The following is a 13,374-nucleotide window of genomic DNA, read 5'->3' as shown; positions in this document are numbered from 1 at the left end:
AGATGCAGGTTCTCATCCCTGTGGCTGGGCAAGAAACGCCCCCTCGGCCAAACGCAGTGGCTTCAAACAAGGACCATCATCGTGTGGTTGCTGGGAGGCCACTGGGTCGTGCTTGGAGTCTCCCATGAGTTGGCAGTCACATGGGAACTGGGGCAGGGGCCTCTGGTGACTCCAGTGCGTACACGTGCACTCAGAGGGCTGGCAGCTGAAGCTGGCCGTTAGCTGTGTGCTTAGCTGGGTTGTTGGTTGGAGTGTCTCCACGTGGCCTTTCCAGGTGGCTCAGGCTTCTTTCAGCATAGTGTCCGGGTGCAGAGAAGTGTCCTGAGAGGTAGCACGTGGAGGCTGGACATTCTGAGGGTGAGCACTCAAGAAGAAGACTTTGAAGGGATTTTTCAGAAGCTGTGAAGCACTTTGGTGGAGGGAAGGGGGTTGCCCAAACTAGATGTCACAGTGTCATCTTCTCCATAATCTATTGGTCACAGAGGTCATGAAACATCCCAATTTAAGGGGAAAGGGCATAGACTCTACCTTCCTATAGGTTGCCTGTCAAGGAATTTGGGGGTCACATACGAAGACTGGGAGACCCTGGGTGGCACAAATGGTTAAGGACTCAACGTATCAAGTGGTGGGCAGTTGCACCCCTCAGAAGAAATAAATAATGGCCTGCTTCTAGAAGCCCACAGGCTTGAGAATCCTGTGATGTGTAGTTTCTCCCTGGCACCTAGGGGGTCCTCGGGAGCCAGAACCAACATAACAGCAACGGGTTGGGTTTTTGTTGGTTTTGTTTGGGCTAATATTAAAACGACTAGTATGAAATTATATATTTATTGTGTTTAACTCTCAGGACTCTGATTATGCTGAAGTTGAACAAAACCGTCTGCCTCTTCTATGAATGCCAGCCGATGGAGGCAAAGGGTGAGGGTCTAGAGGAACAATGAATGTCACATTCCCGTCCTTATGTTTCAGTTGTCCTTAAAGGGCACAGGGGACAAACCAGATGTCTTTGATATGATTTTAGCCTAATGATGTGCTAGTATGATGATGAGCAGCCTGAAAAGTGGTTTTAACTAATGTGATCCAATATTTGAAAAGTTGACGATTTCACATCGAATTTTATATTCTCAGCATCTCAGTTACAAACAGAAAATCAGGCCTTAAAATCCTTGCATTTCCCCAAGGCAACAACAGTCTGGAGCTAGAATTTGAATGTCCCCTATGGATGAGCTGACACGTGCCTGTTAACCACAGTCCCCATCCATCCCTATTGCCCCCAACACAGAGGTTGGCTACTAGTATCCTTTATCTATATGGCTAAATAGGTTAGTTGGTTTGGATTGGGTTGCTAGTTTTTCCTTTTTTTTTTTTTTTGCTTACTTTTGATTTTTTGGGGGGCTAGGAAATGGTGTGTATTTTGGTACCATGTCTTCCAAAGCGAGAAAATAAAACCCAGTAAGCCAAGAAGGTCAAACAGTCTAGATTAATGATGAAAGGAGGAGCCCTGTTGGTGAAATAGATTATGAGTTGGACTTCTAACTGCAAGATCAGAAGTTCGAAACTCCCCCCACCCCACCCCCACTCTCTAAGAGAAAGATGAGATTTTCTACTCCTGTAAAGATTTACAGCCTTGGAAACCCACAGGGGCAGTTCTATACTCTGTCCAAAGGGTTGCTATATGTCATAATTGATTCCAGAGTAGTGAGGTTTTCTTGATTGATATAAATAATTTTTGGTGAGTATTGAAAAAAACCAGTCAATATTATTTTTAATACACATCAAAGAAGGTCCACATTAATTGTTCACACAACCCTGCCACCTTCTTTCTTTATTCCCTTGCCTCTCACTCTCCTTTCTTCCTCCCTATGGTCTTTTATCTCATTCTTTTTCTTTCAAGGGTTAGCCTAGGAGTGGGGAAGTCTGAGTAATTCTTAACCAAAAGACTAAATTGGTTTTATTGTTGGTGTTATTACTTGGGTTAAATTTTTTTCTTTTCTCTTCTTCTATTGGTTTGTGTCATGTAACCCAGAAAATGAGGAAACATTTGGAACATCAAAACACTATCCTTTCTCAGTAGACTACAAGCATTAAAGGCAACAGAGATAAATACTCCAATAATAAAAATAACATACAAGGATAGCTAGAGAGATAAATAGATAGATAGAAAAACCACAAAATCTGAGCAGTTGTGGGAAGGAGAATGGGACTAGACCCATGAATAAATATAGGTTTGCCAGAGAATAGTTCTATATACATATTAGCATATACTACAAATATGTCCATGAATATAATAGTACATCCAGGAGGCATAGTTATGAAAATGTCTTAGGTATAACAAAACCCCTTGAGGGAGCGTGTCCTAAATATGGGGGATCAGGAACATAGCTCTGAGAGACCTCAAGATCAATTGGAACAAACTAGCTCACAAAGACAATGTTCTGTATCCATCAGGGAAGTGACTGGGGTCTTCAAAAGCTAGTGAGTAGCAAACTAAAAGTCGGTTCTTGGTCTCACCCTATGTGTTGGACAGGGTTCTCTAGAGAGACAAAACCATATTGCTAGTAATTATATATAAATATATTTATAAAGCTAGATATACAATACAAGAAATGAACCACTAAATTATATACAGATAGATAACACAAGAAACTAACAGTGAAATTATAAAACAGTGAGACACTAGCAGTCCTTTAAGGCTTGAGAGCCGCCAGTTGCCAGTCCCTTTCTGCAGAGAGAGCTGGGCTATATATACCCAGGCAGCAAACAGCAAGGCAAGTCACCAACTGTCACCAACTGTCGGTCCCCAGCTCCAGAGATGAACATACCAATCCTGTGGGATTAAATGGACCTCAACTTACAGCGACACAGTCCACAAGCTAGGCATCCCACAGGTAGTGTACCCCTTTAAATTGAGGCACAGAACAAGCAAGGCGAGGCTCACGAAACCATCTATCCCTCTGCCCTTCGATTAATCCTACTTGTGTTTATCGGCTAGGCTGGCACTATAAACTATTGGACCCTGTCTGGAGCAAATAACAGTGAATAAAATCAAGATGCCTGGCAACAATTAGTCCAAATCAGTAATGGACTATGCGTACCTCAGCCTCTATGATGCTAAGGTCAGAAGAACTAAATGGTGCCTGCCTATCACAAACAGCTGCTCTGAAAGGGATCATGGTACATGATCCTAGATAGAGTGGGGAGTAATGTGTCAGAAAACTGAAAGTCATACTACTACTACCAATAGTAATAATAATAATGATAAAAGATGAGGTTTATTGGTTAGATAGACTAGAGAGATCCCCACTACTATGGTCCTTCATCACCCTTCAGGTCTGGAACTGAATTCCACCCCCTGAAAAATAGACAGGTTTATAAAGTGAACCTTATGAGAATCAAAGGTTGCAGCCCTCAGTATGGATTACAACTCAATGTCAAGAAGACACACATCCTCACAACTTGATCAATAGGTACCATGATAAATGGAGAAGTTTGTTGTTTTTTTATTTGTTGTTATTTGTTGACGTTGTCATGGATTTTTGTCTTGATGAAGTCTATAATCAATGCTCTTGGAAGCTGCAATCATGAGATCAAATGACGCATTGCATATGTATACATTTGGTGCACAATACGTCTGTAGAGTGCTAAAAAGCAAGGATGTTACTTTGAGGACTAAGGTGCACCTTACCCAAGCCATAGTAATTTAAATTGCCTCATAAGTATGTGACAGTCAGACATTGAATAAGGAAGGCTGAAGAAGAATTGATATGTTTGAATTGTGGTGCTGGTGAAGAATATTGAAAGTAACATGGACTGCCAAGGGAACAAACAGATCTGTCTTAGAAGAAGTATGGTCAGAGGGCTCCTTAAAGGCAAGGATGGTGAGACTTCCTCTCACATACTTTGGTCATGTTATTAAGAGAGACTAGTCCCTGGAGAAGGACATCATGCCAGGTGAAGTAGAGGGACAGTGAAAGAGAGGAAGCCCCTTAAGGAGATGGATTGACAGTGACTGAAACAAGGGGCTCAAGCTTGGGAACAATTAGGAGAATAATTCAGGGCTAGGTAGTGATTCTTTCTGTTTGGCATAGGGTCAATGTGGGTTGCAACTGGCTCAATGGCACCTGATAAGAACAACTACACCAAAATGAATCATAGCACTGAGGAGCACACATTCCTCAGAACCATCAACCATTCAAAAGCTAATAGGCAGTATTTGCCCAAGGCCAAATTCAAAAGGCAGGCAAGGTTAGGGGAGAAGGGTGAATGAAAACAGGAAGCAGAGTTTCAATGGCATGAGTGATATTACATTGCAGGAGATTGTCATCAATGTCACATAAAAAAACGAGTATAAATTGTTATGTGCAAAGCTGATTTTCTCTGTAAATCTTAACCCACCTTACAATAAAAAGTTTCTTTTTTTTTTTAAAAAAAGACACCATAGTTCATATAATAGACACAGCCAAAGATCTCCTGGACAATTCTAAAATGATCTCCCAAATGATTTGGGTAGTTAGCCCTCCCCAGGGAGTTCTACCCATTGAAACGCTGGGCGGTTATGGCTGCAATTATATTTCAGGCCAGAAGAGGCAGCAGAGGCCTGGTTGTTCAAATGCTGCAAAACTACCAGACAATGGGCAAACAGTTTCTTTCCATGGACGACTAGCGGCTCTGTCATATCCATGTCTGGTGTTCAACACTTGGCGACAGAATCCAGCCCGCTGGGTTTGGGTGGGGTCTGTTTCTCACCCATGCTTGGCTTGGGATTGTTCTATGGCATCCACTAAGTGGAGTCCTTTCCTTTCTGATGTCCCAAGAAAGCTGTTTTCTCCTTTTTCTCTCTCTGGCCCTCTTCCCAAGAACCCTGGGGTTCACTCTGCTTTCCTCTGGTTGATGTTTCTCAGGCAGTTACTTGACCTTGGTTCATCTACTGCAGGTGACCATTTGCAAGGAACTGTACCGTCCTTGGATGGTGTTGTTCATGAGCTAGGCTGCGAACTATGGGTTAAAGGTTTGAATTCACCCAGAGGTGCCTTCCAAGAAGGGCCTGGTGATATGCTTCTGGAAAAAAACCCACCTCAGCCATGGAAAATTCTAGGGACCGGACTTCTCTAACACACTTGGGCTCTATATGAGTCCGAGTTGACTCAATGGAAATTGGTTGCTGGTATTCCTGTAAGTAGAAGAAAACAATCTTTAAGCAGTCCCTCTTGGATTCATGGGAGGAGGATGGCTTCCGCTGAGAGAACTTCTCAGGGCTCCAAGGGCTCAATGATCTTACAAAAAATGAGAGAAACGATGAGCCTGATGACAGATGATATTGCTATGCAGGCCCCGTTTAAGGATGCTCAAGTTTCCAGGTCTTTCCCTGACTCACAGTGGAGCCCTGTTAGGTTCCAAATAGAAGGTCACCCTTGCTCCCAGGACCTGGAGCCTTGTAGCTGAGCAGAGCAGTCATGATGAGAAAGAGGACCCAAGGGGGAAGTCAGAGGGATGCTTCATTTGTCTCGTTGTCAAGCAAACAAATGTTTTGGCAGGAAATTTCTCTTCAAGAGTGTTCTGATTTCTTGAAGGAAATCTTCTTCTGAACCATTTCCTCAGGGGAAAACCACTCAACTACCTCTGGAAGGAAGATTTTTCTCCTTCCAAGCTTACCAGGCTGTGCTAACTCACAGAGGAGGTGTGACTAGCAGGCAATGAAACTGATTTCCAGACTCCTATGAAAACCAGCAAGTGCTCGGCTGCTAAGTGAAAGGCCGGCAGTTGGAAAACCCCAGCTGCTCTGCAGGAGAAAGTGGTGGCTGACTGTGTCTGACAAGATGACAGCTTTGGAAACCCAATGGGGCAGTTCTCCTCTGTGCTCTACAGTTGCTTTCAGTTGGAGTGGACTTGATAGTGATAGAGCTGATCTTTTTTTCCCCATGAAAATCAGCTTGCACGAATACATGTGCATTCATGGATGTCTGTGTCTGCTTTGGCATGCATGTGCAAATATGTGCCTATTTGCACGTGGATGGATACGTCTGTGAATGTGGGCGTCTCTATTTACTTTGCCATGTGTGTGCACATGTCTGCCTTTGTCAGTATGCATGCGGGTTCAGGCAGCATAGAGAGATCACAGAGAAACTTGGAGAGAAAGAGAAAAGTAACCTATTTTCTCATGGGTCTCCCATACCTGACGGTCTACTGGCATCCACCGCCACGAAGACCAGAGGTCACTCCATGCCATGTGTCCAGCTGCCCATTGCTGGTTGAGGTCAGTCACCAGGGAGGCAAGTCAGACTGGCCTCGCCATCCTACCACCCACCTGCAGGAGTGATTCCCACCATCTGTCCTGGAGCCCCTCCCACCTTACTCAGCCTCCCTAGACATTGAGTGAAAGGCGTTTCCAACGTTTTTACATAAAGATTTCTGAGATTGACTGAAGAAATGATTTCATTTGACAAAACATGAAGCTTTGAATTTAAAGATTTGAGGCAAGTGCCCTCCAGAGAAGGGGACACAGGACGGGGCCATGCTCCCTTCCGGTATGCACGGGGGTTGCTATGAGTTGGAACCAACTTGATGAGCACCTGCCAGCAACAACAACATCCAGAAATTGTCCAAACTTCTGTGGCCTCAACTCGGAAATGAGAATATTAACATTGCCTCCTAGAAAGAACTCAAGGTATGTACAATTGGTTAATAGGCGTTTGGAAAGTGAGTACATTTAGTGGACTGATGACATTGATAAGGCAATAAGAAACTGAGAAGGCTTCACTAACAGGTGCTTTCACATCTGTAACCAGTAGATTCCTTCCTTCTTCATCTCTTGCCATCTTAATCAGCTCCCACACTTTCCAGGCAGCTTGAGGGATTAAATGTTCAGTCTGATCCTATTATAAGCCTCAGCCTCAGAATCAGAGGCTTTACCTGAGTTTTGAGGAGCTATACTGGGAATGAGGGAGAGTAACCTGTCTTTTCTATTGCTCTCCTATCGCTCCCTCTTCCCTAGCCCTTCCCTGTCTCTGGGCCTGCCTTTCCTCCCTAGAGCATTGGCTTCTGGGAGAAGGGGATGGAAACAATGAGCACAATGAGCACATTCCTGACCAGGCCTCTTACTATGCTATCTTCCAACCCTCTCTTGGAAGGGCCTCCACGAAGTCCTCTTATGTCATCTCACAATAACTTGTTAGATACCATTGAGTGAGCTCCTGACTCATAGCAAAAGTACACATAAGAGATTGAAGGCACCGCCTGGTCCTCACACTGATACTCATACCTTTGTAGAATTCCTAGAGGGCTTCTGACTTCCTGTCCTTTTTACACACATACACACATAGATGCATCCTTGCCGAATTTCTGGATGGCTTCTGACTTTTTTCCTTTTTAAACACACACACACACACACACACACACACACACACACACACACACACACAAACACACCCTTGCCGAATCTCTGGATGACTTCTAACTTCATGTCCTTTTAAAAAATCAGACTCACCATTGCAGAATCTCTAGAGGGCTTCTGACTTTGTGTCCTTTTTACACAAACACACGCACGCACACACACACACACACACCCTTGAAGAATCGCTGGAGGCCTTCTGACTTCATAACTTTTTACACACACATACACACAACAAGCACCTTTGCAGAATCTCTGGAGTGCTTCTGACTTCGTGTCCTTTTTACACACACACACACACACACACACACACACACACACACCCTTGCAGGATCTCTGGAGGGCTTCTAACTTGGTGTACTTATTACAAACACAACACACACGTACATACCCTTGCAGAATCAATAGTGGGCTTCTGACTTCGTGTGATTTTTACACACACACACACACACACACACACACACACGCACACACACACATACACCCTTGCAGAATCCTTGGAGGGCTTCTGATTTTGTGTCCTTTTTACACACACACACACACACAAACACACATACATCCTTGCAGAATCTCTGAAGGGCTTCTGACTGTGTCCTTTTTACACACACATACACACACCCTTGAAGAATCTCTAGAGGGCTTCTGATTTCGTGTCCTTATTACACACACACACACACACACACACACACACTCACAACCCAAACTCATTCTCTTACAAAATCTCTGCAGTCCTTCTGACTTCGTGTCCTTTTTTAAAAACACACACACACACACACGCACAAACACACATTCACTTGTAGAATCTCTGGATTGCTTCCGATTTCGTGTCCTTATTACACACACACACACTCCCTCACTCTCACACTCATACCTTTTCAGAAAACCTAGAGGGCTTCTGACTTCGTGTCCTTTTAACACAACACTCACCCTTGCAGAATCTCTAGAGGGATTTTGACATCCTGTCCTTTTGACACACACACACATACACACACACACACACACACACACACACCCTTTCAGAATCTCCAGACGTTTTATGACTTCGTGTCGTTTTCACACAAACACACACACACACACACTCTTGCAGAATCTCTGAAGGGCTTCTGACTTTGTGTCCTTTATACACACACACACACACACATACACCCTTGCAGAATCTCTGAAGGGCTTCTGACTTTGTGTCCTTTTTACACAAACACACACACATACACACACCCTTGAAGAATTTCTAGAGGGCTTCTGATTTCGTGTCCTTATTACACACACACACACACACAACGAAAAACTCATTCTCTTACAAAATCTCTACAGTCCTTCTGACTTCGTGTCCTTTTTTAAACACACACACACATACACTTGTAGAATCTCTGGAGGGCTTCTGACTTCGTGTCCTTATTACACACACACACACACACACACAAACACACAAACACTTGGAGAATCTCTGGAGGTCTTCTGATTTCGTGTCCTTTTTACACTCACACACACATTCACACACACACACACACACACACCCTTGCAGAATCTCTGGAGGGCTTCTGACTTCCTGTCATTTTTACACACACACACACACACACACACACACACACACACACACACACATCCTGGCAGAATTCCTGGATGGCTTCTTACTTTGTGTCCTTTTTAAACACACACACACACACACACACACCCTTGCAGAATCTCTGGAGGGCTTCTTACTTCATGACCTTATTACACCCGCACGCACACACACACACACACACATAAATCCTTGCAGAATCTCTTGAGAGCTTCGTACTTGGTGTCCTTTTTACAAACACACACACATACTGGCAGAATCTCTGGAGGACTTCTGTCTTCATGACTTTTTTACACACACACACACACACACACATACACACACCCTTTCAGAATCTATGGAGTGTTGGGCGTGGCAGGCAGGTGGCAGGGGTGGTAGGTGGCAGAGTGTGTCTAAGTGCTCTGCCCACACCTGCGAACTTGACAGCGGTGATGGAGGAGGAGTGCTCGTCCAGCGTCTGCTGCAGGCTATACTCCCGCCCTGCGTCTAGCACATGGATCAGCCGGTCCCGGCTCGCTGAGGCCAGCAGCTTCAGACCTGGGATGGGATGAACTCCGTCAGCTGATGAGTGCCCAGCAAAGAGCACCCAGAGAAACTGAGCCCCACATCCTTAAGCCACATGAGCCATGGAGTCGGGCAGAGTTGAGATGCAGTCCTCCCCAAAGCCTTCAGAGACATCAAGAAGGATCACTAACTCTTTTGGTAGCCAAAAGAACAATCAGCCCCATAGTCAAGAGGCAGGACAAGTATCAGTGGCTCTGGCCAGACTGGAGGGGCTCACTCAAGGCCATTCTAGGCCAGGGCCAGGTACCTGTGTCTGGCTTCGAGTACTCCAGGCACAGAATCTCTGACTCATGGGCCTCCTCCTTCAGCATTTCACTCAGGGACTGCAATTCATGGACCCTGCAAAATGAGAAGAAAGGAGAGGCCGTTCAGTGCCAGGCAGCGGGGGAAAGAATCATCACCCACCCCCTTCCACCTTTTCCTCTCCATCAAGAGCTGTTTTACTTTACCTTTTGGGTTGAACCTTTAGACTTAGAAAAATGAGTCCAGATATGTCACATTCAACTCTCTCACCTGGTCTCCCTTCGTATTAATGTTTTATGTACTACAGTACACAGTGATAAGGACCACGGAGGTCACACTGGTACAACATTATTAGACTTTATTTAAATGTCACCAGCGGGGGTTGCTCTGAGTTGGAATCAACCCAATGCCAATGAGTTTGTTTATCCCATGAATGTCCTTCTGCTCCAGGATCCTAGGAGCCCCCACGGCACATGGGTGTCATCTGTCCCAGTCTAGAACGGCTTTCAGTCTTTGCTTGTCTTTCCTACCGTGACACCTGGGAGAGTATGATATGTTACTCTGGCAGGTGTACCTCAAATGAAGTTTGCCTGATGTTTCCTCATGACTATCCTAAGTTCCTTATACATTTGGGTCAAGAATACCAGACACAATGCTAGGAGGAGGCTGCATGGAAAAACAGAACTAAAAGAAACTTTCCATCAACGTTGGTTGTTGTTGTTCAACATTTTATTGGGAGTTCTTAAGAGTCATAAGATTTTCTGGGAACATTTTGAAGCCTCTCAGTGTACCCTCTCACCAGATTCATGCTGCTGCCACGGGAAGTTAACCTTAATGACTTGGCTAAGGGTGGGTTTTGCCGTTTCTTCATTGTCAAGTTAGTATCTTTCCCTTGAAGATAATAAATTTTGTCCCCAACCCTTTTCAGCTAAACCCTCCTGAACCTCTCTCCTTGGGGGCCTAAAGTTCCCCCATCCTGTCCCCTGGAGGCAACGGGTTGCACTCCACAAATGGCCTTACCTGAGCGTGCCCATAGGGTCCTCTGATGCTAGATGCTGCCCGTTGGGGCTGATGCACATAGAGCGGATGCCCACATGGGGGTCCATCAGGGACCCATCGGCTTTGTCTCCCCCAGGCAGCTCGGTGTCCAGCAGGGCCAGCATGTTCCCATCCATATAGATGATCTTAATGAGGTACTAGTGAAACAGGTCAGGAGAAGAGGTGGTTGAGGAAGGCCTGACACAGGACACCTGTCAGGGAGAGAAATGCGGGCCAAGAGCACATCCTTGTCAGAGTTTGGCCAAACAACATCTGGAACAGTCTGGTCTGGAGAACCAGATCCTGAGACTGTGGTGTGGGGGCACCAGGCTCACGTGGCTGAGGATGTTTCGGTGCAGGGTGGAGCCATGCACGCCAAAGCTCTCTGTATTCCACAGGCGATGGTGCTGTCAGAAGAGCAGGTGATAAAGGAGCTCGGGGGCAGGCAGGCCTGTTGACTGTCCTTCACCTCAAGGTAGACCTGGAGGAGCACAAGGACCAGAGGGACCCGGGTCAGACCTTGGCTGCCCACAGAGATGGGACGGAATGAGAGTAGAGAAAAGGCTGGTCAAGACTTAGCCCCAGGCTTATCCCATAGCAAGCATGTCATAATGATTAGCTCTTGTCTTTAACAAGTAAAGGAATATACATTAACCAAGCACCTAGTAAGTACTAGGCATTCTAAATCTCCCACTTACATTGTCTCCTTTTCGTAAAAATCAAATGCATCAGGTATGTCATTTCATAATTGCAGAAACTAAGGTTTGGTCAAGTTCAGGAACATGTCCAAAGAGGCCAAGCTAAGACTGCACAGGGGCATACAGAAAAAAGTCTGAGATGAGTCAGCACTAATATCCACTCGCATCCTCAGAGCCAATTAACAGATATGAAGGGACCCAGGGGCACTGCTGGGGGAGCAAGGGTGCTGGAGGAAACAAATTCCACACTTGAGGAACCCCAGCTCCTAATGGTAGCCCAGGAAACACGGTCAGTCTCAGCAGACCTGGCCCACGTACCTCTACACTCCAGACGCAGGAGGAATGATACAGAGCTGAATACACCTTGCCCACTTTCTTGGGGTCCTTCACATCCCAGACAAAAGTACTATGGTCATTGTACACACAAGACAGCCACTGATTTGCAGGATCAAAGGTCAAGGCGATGGTGTCCCGATACTTCGCATTGGCCACTCCAGCAAAAAGGCAACTGAGGAAAGAGGGGAGCGGGGTGTCCTGGGCAGACAGGGCAAACTGGTGAGTGAGCGCTAATGAAATGGGGCACTAAAGGGAGGAGCAGCAGGTTGGCCAGCAGTCACTAGAGAAAGAACGCAGCGGCTGGCCTGGCATTCCTTGCCATGGGGCTCTCCAAAAGAACACAAGCTATTTCATAGCCCCCAACGTCAGGCGGGGACAGTGTGTGGCCGTGATGCAACCAAGCAGATGTCAGGCCCTTCTAGACTCACATCAGAGGACAAGGAAGGGCACTGTGCAAACCATAATCATGGTCATATATCATTTCCTGCCAATTGCAGATTTAGCCCCCTCCTGGCCTGAAAGAGAAATTAATATACCCAACTGCAGAACTGCCCCGCTTCCTGACAGCACTGAAACCAGAGCAAAACTTCACTTCCTGCAATCACCCAACCCATGGCCCGAGGCTACAATAAGACCATCCTACCGCAGCTGCTACCCAGTACCACCCTGAGGGAGAAAGGTCTGCTCCGTCAGGTTTCCAGTCTCTCTCAGAAACCCTAAGGAACTGCCCGTCTGTCCTAGCTGTGGTCTTTACAGGACAATGCATTACCACACTGCAGACTCAGATTACCACGGTTGCCCACAGTGAGTAACAAATGCTAAAAGACCCACCTGTGCTTGACTGCAAGGGTCTTCCCAGAGGTCTATGTGTGCCCTCCTCTCCTTGCAGCATGCCAGGGATGGCCTGGCACAGAGTGGGGCTTTGACAGGACTCAGGGGCCAACCAACACCGCTCACCTGGCCTCTGTGATGCTGGCAATGTCTGTCCCCAGGGCATGGGGCCGGGGCAGCGTGCTGAGGAAGTACAGGTTGGAGGGGTTGAAAAGGTGCACGGTGCCGTCAGCACAGCCACAGAAGATTTAGTCCTGGCTCACCGAGATGCAGTGGGCCACTGTGGTCTGTGAGCACAGAAGCCCCAGTCAGCAAGGGCGTCTGCCCACTCCTTCACCTGACACCTCAACAGCCATGAGCCAAGAGGCAAGGACAAGCGCAAGGCAGGCCAGCTGCCCTGGCTGGAGCCCCTCAATGCCCCTCCCTCTAACAGCAGCTGGCCAGAGGGCTCACAGCCCCGTGCAATTAGGGGGAAGGAGTCAGCAAGCCTTATAAGGCACCTGAGGTTTGGGCAAAGACACACCCAGAAAAGGCCGGCCAAGAGAAAGGCAGCAGAGGCAGTGGACAGGGCCAGCACACTTACTGTGATGCTGTCTGTGTGCTGAGCAGAAGAGGAAAGCAGAGGAAGAGGCAGAGACAGAGAGCACGAGCGAGCAGTGAGGTTTCCAAACACCTTCCTCCGCCTGGGGCCTCCCCCAGCGTGCATGCAGACTCAGGTG

The 13,374-nt window shown here is 46.6% G+C and overlaps 1 long non-coding RNA gene across 1 annotated transcript; it reads right to left on the bottom strand.

Moving 5' to 3' along the window:
• Positions 1–10,777: 10,777 nt before the first annotated feature.
• LOC142436521 (uncharacterized) lies at positions 10,778–12,936 on the bottom strand. The gene is made up of 3 exons (XR_012781985.1): positions 12,782–12,936; positions 11,807–11,996; positions 10,778–11,271 (listed from the first exon to the last, which is right to left on the bottom strand). It is a non-coding gene; the product is annotated as an uncharacterized LOC142436521 (long non-coding RNA).
• Between the last annotated feature and the right edge of the window lie 438 nt (positions 12,937–13,374).

This window comes from Tenrec ecaudatus, unplaced genomic scaffold (genome assembly GCF_050624435.1).
Source record: "Tenrec ecaudatus isolate mTenEca1 unplaced genomic scaffold, mTenEca1.hap1 Scaffold_380, whole genome shotgun sequence".
NCBI lineage: Eukaryota > Metazoa > Chordata > Mammalia > Afrosoricida > Tenrecidae > Tenrec > Tenrec ecaudatus.
The sequence above is the reverse complement of the archived record's forward strand: the minus strand, read 5'-3'. Positions and strand labels throughout refer to the sequence as shown.